Here is a 15,365-nt window from a genome sequence, read left to right as displayed (position 1 = left end):
GTGTTGCTTTTATTGGCCAACTCAAACTTTCCTTGATTGTTCGCAAATTCATACTAAATTATGAAAAAAAAAATATCAAATTACATAAATGCAGAACATTGGTATCACTCAAGTAAAATTCAATCATTATAGTAAGTTAGTAAGGTATATAATAACAATTCAAGTAGATATCTATGTAAACCCAAGAGCTCAAAAATAGCCACAATATAGAATACATTTACATTTATTTCTTGAAACAAAGATTAATTATTTGTACTGATCAAAATTCAATTATGACTTTGAGGACAAAGAAAGGGAATCAATTCTTTTTTTTCCCCTTAGGTGGAGATGTAAATCCTATCTTTAAGTGATCATCACATTACCAAGACATATTAGAAAATTTCCTTTTTAGTATAAATTTAATCTTTTTCTATCTCTTATAATCCTATCAATAAGAAGACAAGTTTTAATACCCTCAATTAATCATACTAATTTGTTTGTAATTTATAGTAACTTTCTTAGTATAAATTACAAAAAGATTGCCCTGCTAGTAATTCTAAATCAGACGAACTGAAATCAAGTAACCCATTACAAGGAATATATACAATTATCATGTAACAAATCAACTTATACTTTTAAAATCGAGTAATTATAAGAGCTGACGACAAGGGTGCACTAAAATGTAGACTAAAACAATAAGACAACATGTAGTAAGCATTTAATTCATAGTACATGTTTCACAGCTAATATCTTAATTAACCAATTAAACCGAACTATATGATATTCACATTATACAACAAAAGCACGCTATCTATATTACCGAAACATACTCCGTCTATGCTCGTGTCTCAAAATGTTTAATTTATGTTGTTTTACACATACAGTTTCCCAATTTACTGAGTCATACCAATTCCAATAAAAACACCAACGATTAGGAATATTACACGCTTTCTATTCCACTTAATTCTCGTGGAAAAAAAAATAAGAAAAAAAGAAAAAAAAACAAGCACATTGATACACGAAAAATGGAGTACTTAGTAGCCAATGCTATTAAATTATGATACACAATTTAAAGTGGCAGACAATTGATAAATGCAGTTATGGTTAGTAAATAAAGTAGTGGACAATTTGATAATTCAACTAGACTAACAAAGATATACACAAGCAACTAAACCTGGGCATCGTGCCGTGCAGGGCCGCCGCAGGCCGTGCCTGGCGGGTCACGGTCACCGGCGTGCCGTGCCGGGCGTGCCTAGGTTTTCGTGTCGTGCCGTGCCGGCCAATTTCAAAGGCCAGCCCACGGCCTGGCACGGCCCTCGTGCCTGGCGGGCTCGTGTCGTGCCGGCCTTCGTGCTGGCCTGGCGAGCTGGCCTTGTGTAAATATTTTTTTTTTTATTTATTTATTTTTTGTTAACGGTTAATAAATTATAATTTATAAAATTATAATTATAACTTATAAGTTATAATTTAATAACCTATAATTTATAAAATTATAATTATAACTTATAACTTATAACTTTTATAAGTTATAAATATATAAGTTTATAACTTATAAGTTATAAAATTATAATTATAACTTATAACTTATAACTTATAAGTTATAAAATTATAAGCTATAAAATAAATTAAGTTGAACATTTATGTTTTATTATTTTTTATATTCAATATTTATATTTATATATTTAGTTTATACTATTACTTAAAAAAAAAATTGTATTATTAATTGGTATAATTTTCTTTTTATTATATTAATATACAAATTATAACAAACGGGGAAAAAAGGCAAATTGGACTTTGGATGTGAATAATGCATACTTCATATTATTATTACTTAAGTTGAGAAAATTGTACAATGATAACAATGAAAATTGGATAATGATAATATTGATAAACGATAATGATTAAAATCGTACAATATACAAAAATTGTCTATTCTTCTTGTTGCTCGTCTTCGTCTCCGTCGTCGGCTTCGGCTTCATCGGCTAGTTGGATAGATTGGGAACTAGCCGAACCCGAACGGTCGAAAGCGGAGGTTCGTTCATCGTTGTCGTTGTCTTAGTAAGAACGGTCTTGTGAGCGATTTTCCGCATCCAACCAATCTTAGAAACACACGCACATTTCTAGTGTTTCGGGTTTTAGACTTGTTCTTCTATCGTCCAGAACCCTTCTGGATGCGCTGAAAGCTCGTTCGGAGGCAACAGATGAGACTTGGATACCAATAATGTCTTGTGCCATTGCCGCCAAAGTTGGATGCTTCCCGATTTGTTGTTTCCACCATGCAAGGAGGTCGAGGCTGTGTATCTCATCGTCATCCATGCCTTTGGTGAAGTCGTAACTTAGGTACATCTGCAACTCCGAGACATCGCTTTGCGTTCTCCTGATTGATGAATCACCTAAAAACCTTGAAATCAAGTTATTAGCTTGTGAAAATAAATGTTTGGCCTTCTTACTTACGTTTTTGGATGGTTGGGAAGGCCCTGAGCGAGGAACGGTGCCATATTTAGCTTCATAGACTCTATATAAAGCAAAAAACTGATCCTTCACATTATTCTTATAGTTTTCTACATCATCGTCAAGAAGCATGCATTGAAAGTAAATGTCAACTAACATAAATGTGTTTTCATACTTTTGCCTAGGATCTAATATGAAAGCAAAAATACAAATCAAAGGAATTTCACTATAATATTTACGCCACTTTGCTTCCATTGCTGGAAGATACTGATCATAATCACTTTGGCTGCGATGATCAGCGAAAAGTTGGGCGAGTAAACATGCATTAGAAAGAAAGTTTTGAGCACAAGGATTGTAAACAGAAGAAAAATAATATGTCATGTTATATAATAACTGTAAAAATTGCATATATCTTTCACAGTTATACCAATCATCATCATATAAAGCAGTTTATGGAAATTTTTGGTTGTAAAATAGTGTTAACGGATTCTTGAACTCAATTGTCTTGGTTAACATGTAATAGGTGGAATTCCACCTAGTTGGGCAATCGGTTTTGATTTTTATTGCCCTTATCTTTTGTTGTCTTAGAAAACTCTTCCAATCTTGGTACCTCATGTTTGAGCTATTAATAGACATAATAGCATCTCTGATTTTGTTGTACTATGGGCCAATTGCCCGAACTCCATCCTGTACACATAAGTTAAGTATATGGCAAACACATCTAGTATGAAGAGCATCACCGTCTAATATTACATCGGTTAAGTTTTGTTTGACAAGATTAGTTGTGTATGTCATAGAGGTTGCATTGTCAAAAGTCATAGACATCATTTTATCTCGAAGGTTGTATTCGTCTATTGCTTGCATTAAATGGTGAGCAATGTTAATGCCTGTGTGTGGGTAGTCCAGCATTTTGAAATGTATTATTCTTTTTTGTAACAACCATTGATCATCTACCCAATGGCAAGTCACACATAAATAGTGATATTTATAACCACTATCCTAAGAATCGGTTGTCAAAGACACTCTACAGTTAAGGTCCCTCAATTCGACTTGTAACCGCAATTTGTACTCTAGGAAGTTTTTCATGGCGGCGGAACGAACGGTTTTCCTAGAGATTCTTTTATGTTGGGGTTGTAGTGATTTGTTAATGTAAGTGTTAAATGGGTCACTTTCCGAGAAAAGAAAAGGTTGTTCGGCGTGTACTATCATTTTCCCTAGTCCATCCCTATACCTCTCATAGTTGTAGGTAAAGCCGTATGGATGGTACTGGAAAATTTTTAGCTGGGTTGGATCACTAGCTGGTTGTGCACAAGCTTTCATGTGTCTACTTAAGTGTCCCGTCCCGGATTTGGATAGTGCCGAGAATACACTATTACATGTTTTACATTTTGCATGTGTTTGGGGTTTATTTAGGAGGAAATGATGCCATACATCACTCTTTCGGTTTTTCAAAAGTAGCATCTCACTTTCGGTTAACCATTCATGATGTGTGTTTTGGTTAGTAGTTGTAGAAGGGGTAGAACCGGAGGGAATTTGGGTACTTTCTTGGCTACTTTGGCTAGAATATAGTTTTGTTGATCACCAAAATAATTAGGTGGGAATTGACCAATTGTGGAAATTGTTGTGGATTTTGAAATTAGTTTGATGGTGAAAATTGGTTTGGTGGTGGTGGTGGAAATTGGTTTGGTGGTGGTGGTGGAAATCCCGACATATTATAGGGTTGAAAACAGGAACTACCATCGTGCCTAAATGGCTCATAGCCCGGGGGGAAGTAACCAGGGTCATTGGTTGGACTCGGAATATGGGGGCTCGTTGTATTAGGTGGTTCCCTAGAACTACTACTACGGCCAAGTCGGCCCTTCCCCCCCCCCAGATGATGGGTTGTTCGATGCCATAATTAACAATTAGATTTTTAATAAAAACTGATTAACAATAATAATAATTAATAACAACAATTTTAACAATAAAAATAACAATAATAATAATTAATAACAACAATTGTAACAATAACAATAACAACAATAATAAATAATAACAATAATTGTAACAATAATAATAATTAATAACAACAATTATAACAATAACAATAACAATTAACAACAATAATATTTAAACAAGATTATTCTAATAATAACAATAAAAACAATAATAAATTAAAGATTAGTTTAGATCTTACAACCGTGCTTCAACGCTCCACTAATTACGATTACGAACTTTTTAATTTTTTCCGATATTAAGAAAATAATTAGAGAATTTAAGAGAATTATTAGAGAATATAAGAGAATAAGAGATTAAGGATTATTAGAGAATATAAGAGATTAGAAGAAGAGATTGTGATTTGGGAAGTGAATGGAGGTGGGTATTTATAGAAATTTTGGGGAGCAATTTGGCTAAAATATAGCCGTTAATGGCTGTTGTAAAACGGTAATATTACCGTTATTAACAGTAGGTACGCGGGCCGTGCCTCGTGCCTGGCGGGCTGTGCCTGCGTGCCGTACTTCACACCGTGCTACGTGCCGGGCCAATGTGCAAGCACGGCGGGCCAGCACACCAGGACACGGCCATGCTCGTGCCGGGTCGTGCCTGGAAAACCAGGACCGTGTCCGTGGCACGACCCGTGGCACGAAATTCGGTTGGCGTGCCAGGCCGTGCCTGGGGTCGGGCCGTGCCGGGCTGCGTCGAATGGCGGGTCGTGCCCAGCTTTACAAGCAACTAGAGTACGGCAACCAAAAAACAAATAATATAAAAATAAAGAAAGAAATAAAAAGAATTAGATACATGCAGAAGCAATATAGAACAAGGATGCTACGAATTACTCACTTGAAGCCGGGTATTGTGTTTTTTCTATTTCTGCACCGAATATCGTGACTTTATCGCATCGAATATCAACAACCTATGGAAAATATACAAAGCAAAATTGAGATTGCAAATTATAAGTTAAATAAAAGCAAGGTACAGTTACAAAATCAGTAATTTAAGAAAGATGATTATACTGAGAAATTAATTCAGTTGGGATGTTCAATTACAAAATTAAACTAGATTTCTGAATATACTATACTCCGTAAATTGGGAATTTGATCTGATTAGTACAAATTTCAATGATAATAAAATTATAAATTGGAATCAAAATAAAAGTATAAACTGAAATCAAATCAAATTATAAAGTGAAATCAGGTTTAAGTTCATAAAGTTGGGAAGCAAAATTCAGATTGCAATCAAAAGTAGTCGAAAGAAATCTAGAAAACGATTAGAATTCTTACCTTTTAGCAATCAAGAAATAATATTTGTAACAATTGAGTAGTTGATCTTGCGAAAAACGAGTAATTGGCTAAAGTGCTTTGGGAAATTAGAGAGAAGTTAGAGAGACAAATAGAGAAAAAAATTTAGGGATTCAACTTTTGCAAGTAAAGGCCAGGAACTTTGAAATATTTCATTAAATTTTCACTGTATTAGCGCGCTTCCCTTTATGCCTTTTGTATTTTTGTCTTTTTAGAAACCAATTATTTTCCTGTAGCAACGCTATAAAGCAACACTTTTTAATAGCATTTCAATTTACAAATCTCTTACAATGTATCAGCACTATTATTACTGGGTGTTGCTACGAAAGCGTCTTTAAAGGCAAATTTTCTAGTAGTGTATTCACTACTACTACTACTACTACTACTACTACTATTATGTGCTTTTATAAACCAAGTTGTCAATCGCGTGGTAATACTAGTAAATTAAGAAAAAATAGTATAAAAGGTTTAGACTATTTAAATTTTTTTGCCATTGAAAACCCGATTTCATCTATATATAATAACAAACAAAATTAATCCATAACCTAAATATGAACTATAACAAAAGACTTTAATTTCCCTAAAACTAAACTAAAACAGATGGAACCTATCACCTCATAAATAATAAATTTGAAAGAAAAAACCCTTAAATTTTAGATCTAAAATATATATTACTATTTTAAAACAGTTAGTTAGAAGGAAACTTGTCATCTTTTTGTTTTTTCTGATTAAAAAAAATATTTAACAAAAAAATAAAATAATCTCATGCCTTTACAAATACGTTAATTTTCTATTTTCTAATTAAAAAAAACATCCAAAAAAATACCAATATCACGCCTTTATAAATTCTTTGGATTAAAAATAAAAAAAAAATAAAAAAAATAAAAAAAAAAACAAAAAAAGAAGAAATCAAGCTGACAAATCTTTGGAGGTTTCAAAATATTTAGAATATTTTTTAGAAAAATATATACTAACCAAACACATATATTTTTTTTTCCCGAAGAAATATTCAAGCACATATGTAACTCATGATCAGTGTCCAGATTTGTCTTCTCAATAAAGTAAAAACAAAAAATTAAAAATCTTATAAAAAATAAATGAAATTTTTTGAATTTTATGGAGTTTTTGGAAGGTTAGATGAATTTATTAAAATAATAGATAGTGAGATATAAGTTTGAGGAGAAATAAGAAAGTAAGAGGTTTTGTGGGGACCATTAGTTAGTAGAATATTATATATTATTTTTAAAAAATAGAGAAAAGTTATTAAAAAAAACAGGAAACTTTTTATTTGTTTAAACACAGCCGGAAAAAGAAGATGTTTCATTTATTTAAATAAACATGGAGGGAGTACATGTGTTTTTATTAAAACAAAAAAAAAAATTATTTCTTTTCCTTTTTGAAAAATGATTCATTAAGTGTACTTCGTAACTTAAATTTATTTACTTTTGGTTTTAAAAAAAAGAATTCAATAAGTGTACTCCGTATTAATTAACTATAGATATTTTAAAAAAAAATAAATAAATAAACTAACTGTAGATTTAAGTTTAACCGTTATTTAAAAAATATTGTGTGAAAATAAGCTTTCTCAAACTTACAAAGGTGTCACTTCAGTTCGTTTTAAAATGTAATATAGGAATGCTAAACCCAAATTGGTGTTTTTTGTTTATGAAAGATTAGCATTTTTTATAAAGGAAAGTTAATTGTTCATAAACCCATCATATTGAAAATAGTAAGTTCCTTTCTATTTTTCATTCCACTATATGCAGTCATATTTTAAGTTTCATTTTTGTATGATCAATTTGTTTTCCAAATTTAACAAAACTGTAAATTTTAATTTGCATAAAGGTGATTGTGGATCAACAGTGAAAGTAAAGATTAAACTGGGCTACAAATTATGTTTAGGTGAGTCTATTTCTTTTATTTGGCGTATAATGCAAATTTAATAACTTGGAAAAAATTAATTTGTAGCCCTCTAATGTATATTGACATATTGTACTGGGAATACATGAATTTTTTTGCATGGTTGATACTGCATATATGGCAGAAGAATAGTATAGTTAGAGGCTTAAAACTAATCTGCCCTTATAAGTCCGATCCATAGGATTGCACATATGACAGAAGAAAAAGAAAGTTAAGGAAAACTTACATACTATGTATATAAAATGCATATTATAGAACATTGATGATAAAAGAAAATCAAAGAATATTAATATTGAAAAATAAAATTTGCAAGTTCGAGTTAATGGCTAGAAGATGCAAATTTTCATAATAAGACATACGAAGATCTTCGAACTTAAATTCTTAAAATTTAGGACAAAATTTATAAATTGTAACTATTATAGATAACATCCGCTTAAATTTGATAGACTTTTAACTATGATTTACTTTTAAAATACTTTTTTTTTTTGTTAAATAGTACTCTTAAAAATATTATCTACTAGGCAAAAATACAAATAAAAAACCAAATATTACAATACATATATAAAACAATTCTCTCAAAAAAAATACATATATAAAACAGTCGTGCATCGCACGGGTTTAAACTAGTTGAATATAATAAATATAACTTAGCTTCTTTAGGATTGTAGAAGAAAGAAATATAAATATGTGAGGTTTCAAAATATATGTGTGTCTGTATGTGTGAGAGAGATTATGATATTGCCATTTAAGTATTTGTAATAAATTGCAAATTTAATTGGAATGGAATATTCAAAATTAGCAAGAATTTTCATCATCTTCATGTAACACCCCCAAATTACTCTCCAATAGTAAAATCAATTAAACAACTTTAGAGAGTAAATTAAGGATATTATCCCCACTTGATTATGTAAGGCTTTTCAAAATACAAAGACTTGCAACGTAAAATACATACTTAACTCTTATTAAATAATAATCGTAATTATAGTTTTCAAAACTGAACCACACGAGAACTCATCATACAAATCGTCAACCATGAAACCTAGACTAAGTGATTATTGCCCGCCGTTCCCAATGCAACATTTAGATCACATCGACTCATCATCACCACCTATCTACTTATCATAAGTGATAAGTAGGGCCAAGCCAAAATAAAAGAGAAATACGTGTTAGCAAAAACGCCAAGTACATAGCAATGCTAGATATGTAAAATCAATTTATTTAATTAAACCTGCTTTCATCGATCATTATTCAAACCTTTCATAAATAGAAATTCCATATTTTAGAAACATTCCAAAATTTTCAACATTCCAAAACCAACGACTTTCCAAAAGTAGATTGCAATAGAAATGGAAAATCAACATTTTCGTAAACCAATTTCCCAACCTAAGTGTGCACACCCCCAAAGCTAGTGACTCCTTACATAGTGCTATACTTGGGGAGAGGACTAGATCTACATAGTTCATAGCCTTATCATTTATCTCCGCGTAGTGGGAGTCATAAAAATCCGATAAATATCTTTGATAAATCAATCTTCCAATTCCTATGTATGGGATGATTAAAATGATAACATTTTCTTTTTTATTAAACAATTTGGTAAACAAAGTGAGTTTACAAACAAGCTTATTAAGCATTTAAGTATTTAAAATCAAACAATAGTTTTTATTGAAACATGCTTACACAAATAATTTTATAAGCATTCATAAATCATTTGTCCAACATTCAAACATAGTTCATTATTCAAAACATAAAATACATTTGTATATAAAATCACATAGTTAAAGATCTAGCCACGAATACGTACCTTGATCTTTACATACAACCACGAAATCTCTAACAACAAATTGACACTCCTCCTTCAACAAACCAATAATCCTAATCAATACTTTTTGAACAATCAATATAAAATACCAACCCTAACTGCTTGTGCATTTAACCCGTTATAAAATTAATACTTGTTTTTATAAACTAATCTTTAATAATTCTTTATCCTTGTTAGATGATAATAATAATAATAACAACAACTTATTATAAATATGAAAGTACATAATGTAAACCAATAATATAAATAACATAAGCATGAAAATTGGGCCCACTTACTCTTAATGGGTCAAAAGATCATTAGAATGGATTTATATTGGTGGGATTCAAGTACATTGATATTTAGTTTTTACAAATACCAAAGACCAAACATTGGTCTTGGTTTGGAGGGGAACGAAAGAACAGAGGAGGAAAGAGGTGGGTGCATAGCGGTGGTTCGATCGCGGCTGGGTAGCATGCGCCGGCAAGGGGTAGCGGCGGCTGGGGCGCACGTCCTGGTGGTGATGGTGCGCGGCTAAGGAGGCGCGAAGGCAGTGGCGAATATAGGGTGCGTGGGTTCAAAGAGGTTCATTGGACCCACCAATTTTTCGTAAAAAGTTGATAAGTTTTTTTTTCAAAAAAAAATGAAAATTAAAATAGGTTAAAAGAATAATGCGCGAAAGAGAAAGCAATATGATGCAAGCTAGCTCAGTGGTTGTCAGCCTTATTGCTTCATAAGACGCGGTCCCCGCCTCACTCTATTTTACTGGTCAAGGGTTCGACTCTCCCTGCTATTTTTTTCTATTTTTTTGGGGTTTTACTCTTTCCTTTGTTGTTTTGTTGAATTGTTGAAGTAATTGAATATTTGAATTCATGATTTGTTGAGTAATTGACTTGTAATCTTGTATAGTTATGTTTTTGTTAATTATAATCAAGTATACTTGTACTAGATTAATTCTTGCGATGCACACTTTTAGTAAATCTATTTGTAAGACTTGTTTAAAATAAAGATTCGTTAAATATTTATAATAACGATGGATGAGAGTTATGAATTGAGTGTAAAGAATTTAACTGAACTTTTTTTCTTGATTCATATATATTTAATTGTAAATAAAAGTATTTATTTGAATAACTAACATATCCTAAAATTTGTCAGCGTTTTTTATTTTATTACTATTTAGATATTTGTGCCTTTGTGAGTTTGTGTTGGACTTATGGATTTTGCATTGTTTCTTGCTTAATGTAGATTGTGGAGTTTTCACCATTAAAAGTTTTATTTATTTTAGAGTTTTATTTATTTTAGTATACACAATGAACTTGATTATTATTGGATTAAATTATCTAAATGTCTGTTGTATACTTGTAATCCAAATTTGAACTTATGTGTTTGATTGTTAATTTTCAAAATACATGTTGTGATCCGAATTTGAGTTATCTGTTTTTATTTTTTTTTATTTTTTTTTACAATTTCGAACCCATTGTTCCAAATTCCTGGATACGCCACTGCGCAGAGGAGATAGAAAGGGGATAGAAAATTGGTTTGGTTTGCTGAAATATGTGGGTGATACTTGCAATTAAATTGAGATGAAATTACACTAGTAGAAAAAAGCAATTGGGAAGCGCTTCAAAACTGCTAATGGGAAGCAGTTTGAACCTCTTGGGCTTAGGGGGCATCCCATTGCCCCTTTAAATGGCAAACCGCTTCCCATTTAAAGGTAATGGGAAGCGATTTTGGCTCCGAACCGCTTTCCATTATGCCTATAAAAATTAAAAAAAAAAATTGGTTTTTTTCACATAAATTGATACCGCAGACATTTAACATATGTATAAATATAAATATTTTCATTAATTAATTATTGTAATATTACATTTTCATCAATAAAATAAATACATTAATAATAAAATCAATAAAAAAAAACTCGAACTGCTCTCGTTCCACCAATCCACCACCAGCCCCCACCCACACGCACCACCAACCACCAATTCAAAAAAAAATGCATCCACCAATTAAACCAACCTGCGCACAACACCAACATGCACAAACTTAAAAAAAATAAAAAGAAAATACAAGTAATTAAAATCTGACATTTGAAAATATATATATATATATATATATATCTAAATTCTTACCTTAATTAAAATTAGATCTGAAAAACGCTGGTGGTGCTCAGTGGGTATCTCTTCGTCAGAGTTGTTGTTGGTGTTGCGTTGTTGCTGTCGATGTTGCGTTGTCGGTGTTGTTGCGCTATCAGTGTTGGTGTTGCGCTGTTGTTGGTGTTATCGGTGTTGGTGTTGCTCGGTGGGGGGGTGCTCGTTGTGTTGTTGTGGGTGTTGCTCTCGATGGTTGTTGTGGGTGTTGCTCTCGGTGGTTGTGGGTGTTGTTGTGGTCGGTGATAAGAGGATAGAGAAAAAAAAGAGAGGCTTGTGAGAGAAGAGATAGGTGAGAAATTGAGAGAGGAGAGAGAAGAAGAGAAAAGAGGCGTGAAATTGAGAATAGAGAGAGGAGAGAGAAGGAGATAAAAGAGGCGTGAGAATCATGAGGGGTTGTTAGGGGTTTTTTTTTTTAACAATGAAGAGCAGTTCAATGTTCTAACCACTTCCCATTACAATTTTTAAAGCGGTTCACCCAAAACCGCTCCCCATTTGCTTGTTTCAAATTTTTTTTCGAATTTAGTATTTGCTTCCCATTTGGGGCAGCCCAATTGTTTTTTTTCTACTAGTGTTAGTTTGGTTTCTTGCTCTATTTATAGGTGAAAATGGTGAAGAAATCATATTAAGCTTCAATGGTGATTGGTTGATTTGGGTGGTGCATCTAATGGTTGAAAAGAACTTGATAATGGAGATGGAGGGGATGAATTCCAAGTGTAAGAAAATATTTTTAACATCAGATTTATAGTATAGGGGAGGTAACATTTGGAGAGGTAAATTGGAAGAAGCTTCCATGGTTATGGTGTATGAACATCATACGTTGATGTTGTTGATTGGGGAAGATTGGTTGGGTTTCTATTTTCTTTTTTTTTTTCCTTTAATTTTGTGGCTAAAAAAATCTAATTAGGGTTATACTTTGTTAAGTGAAAAATGGACTCCAAAACATTCTTATGGGCTAGAGGAAAATGATAATAATTCAATGGCCCAATAACTATGGTCATGGTTTTGAAAATAGTTTAGACTCATAGAAATTATATTATTTTAAAGTTTTAAAATAATAATTTTATAAATAAAGTTTAGCAAAATATAATTTGCTTATCAAAAATCACTTTGAAATTACAAGAGTTTAGAAAATATTTATAAATAAATAACTCAAAATATCTTAGGGAAAACACCTTAAAATAAGGTGTATAATAAATTTTTGAGATTTGAATAAATAAATGTCAAAATTAATCTTATAAACAAAAATACTTTTCCATAAAGAAAATTAATTAAACCCAACTTAGAAAATATTTAAATGTAATAAATATGATTATAAATTAATTAAATAGGCTTAAAAATACAAGGTATTACACTTCATCATTAAGCTTCCTCTATCGATTAGAACTTTCTTTTAAGATTGTCATTTATGAAGAAATACACCTACAATTTTTGTTAATAAGTTGTCATAACGCCAACTCTTTAATTAAAGTAGAGAATCGACCTTCTATGAGACCAAAACATAGGGAGGAATCAGGTAAAAATAATTTCAGGAGTCTATGTTCTGGTTTGGAATTAAATGACGACATTGAATTGAAATCCTATTTTAATTAGTGAGTGGTTGATAAAATTGAAAATGATCAAGGAACCATTAGGGGAGCTAGTAGTGTATTGTGGTGTGGAGTCGATGAATGTATGGTGGTGGACCTACACGATAACACGATGGAGTGAGGCACATCCACATGGTGTAGAGAAAGAGTGAGAGATGACAAAGTTTGTACAAAGAGAAGAAAAGGTTGATTATGATGAACTGAATTGGACTCAGAGGTCGAGTTAAAGGGGGGCAGGGAAGGAGATGATGGTTTTAGATGGATTTCAGTAATTACTTTTGGACTCACTTTAAATCTTAACCTTAAAAGGTAGCCATGGTAGATTTTTAACTCCAATCCTTACCTGTAAAAAGTTTAAGATAATTGTTATGAATAGTGTTTAACCAATTATATCCTCTGATTTTTTTTTTTAATTTTTTTTTTACTTATGTGCCCTCTTATATTAATGTTAATTGCTTGTTTTTCAACTCTTATGTATAGTGTGCGGACATTTATACCCTTAAAAATATTTGTGTACATAGTTTCCTTTATTAATGCTGCCAAACAACTAAATTTGTGACATAAGACAAATCTGAAAGAGCTCCACGGACATGGCTACCTATGACACCCGCATCGCGTGCGTTAGCCGCCCTAGTATCAACAAAATCACCATTGATGTTCTAGTGTAGAATAAAAAAAATGAAGGGTTATTTGTGACATTATATTATTTTTGTTGATTAAAAATAATTAGCAAAAATATGGGGTTATTAATGAGAAATTCCTAAAATAATACTTCCTCCACTCCATTTTACTTGTGTGATCATTTTGGATTTGTCTAATTTTTACTTTATTAAAAATCTAATATTTATATTTTTACCAAAATGTGAAACTCCTAACTCTTAATAGTTTATATTATGTATTGGAAAGCGTGAAACTCTTAATAATATTGCAAATAAAAGAAGCAGAGGAAGTACACCACAATGTTTAAGCAACTTATAGCTCTAGTACCAACTTTACCTTATTGACCTTCCACAAACATATTTTTCACAAAAAAAAAAAAATACACCACATTACTAAGACTGCACCAATTCAGAACCGAATTGAATTGAAACTGAAATGAACCAAAATAGGATTATCTAATTTTCTGGGACCGGAAAGTGGAGACTTAAAAATCTGGACTTGTTTGATTTTAGATGGTTAGACCTAATTTACAAATTAAAAAAAAAAAAGAGAGTTACTCACAAATATCTATTATATAGTCATATTTGATTAAGCTTATGCCTTTTATTTTAAATGCTTATTATGAAATTAAATATAAAAATCATAAAACTAGAATCCAAAAACCTAATAAATTAGAAAACGTAAAAGTTCAGCAGCATATAATATGAATATTTGAAATGCCCGGAAGGTAACGGGAGGGGATTTGTCACTAATGAGAATCGAAACTCGCACCGCAAGGATGCAAGGCGACCTCCTAGGCCATTGCACCAAGAAGTCTCTCTCACATAATCCTATACAAGAATTGAAGTTTAAGAGCATAAAATAAAAAGGAAAGAGTTATTAACTACGGGTTGGGTTTTACCAGTGAAGGAGCTAGAGAGTTCTAGAAAGATTGCAATAGCAGCAACCTTTGAAGGCCGATGATGCAATGGCCGTGCTATAATTATGGTACTCAGTGAGTCATGTGTAGGTGAGAGCGCAAGACAGTGAACGAAATGTGATGATAAGGGTCATCAGTATTTTATCGGCTTTAGTTGAGTGTAATTTCAAAATAAAAATATACAACTGGATGGAGCTTTCGATTCAAATCGAACATATTCGGATTTCACTTAGACCTTACCGATAACCCGAAACCCCCCTATCATCACAGATTGACGATTGGGCCTAAATCTATTTTGTTTACAAGAAGAAAAATGATTTCATTAAAGAAAGATGATTTCATTAATGAAAGATAGCCAAATTGCACTTACAAACAAATCCTAGGAAATTTAGAATACAAGCACAAGTACCAATCACCTTAAAACTAATTACATAGCAGATTTGATCAACGATCGCCTTAATAAAAATTTCATCTGAAGTAATACAATTTGTGAGTTAGCACTAATTCGGTTTGAGATCCACTGATGAATAGTTCTTTGAGTGAAAATACTCATATGGTTTTCTGGATACTTTCAGAAATTATGAAACCCTAAATCTTCAATTTTCAGTAGACGAACAAAAAGAA

This window comes from Chenopodium quinoa, unplaced genomic scaffold (genome assembly GCF_001683475.1).
Source record: "Chenopodium quinoa cultivar QQ74 unplaced genomic scaffold, ASM168347v1, whole genome shotgun sequence".
NCBI classification, from domain to species: Eukaryota; Viridiplantae; Streptophyta; class Magnoliopsida; order Caryophyllales; family Amaranthaceae; genus Chenopodium; species Chenopodium quinoa.
The sequence above is the reverse complement of the archived record's forward strand: the minus strand, read 5'-3'. Positions refer to the sequence as shown.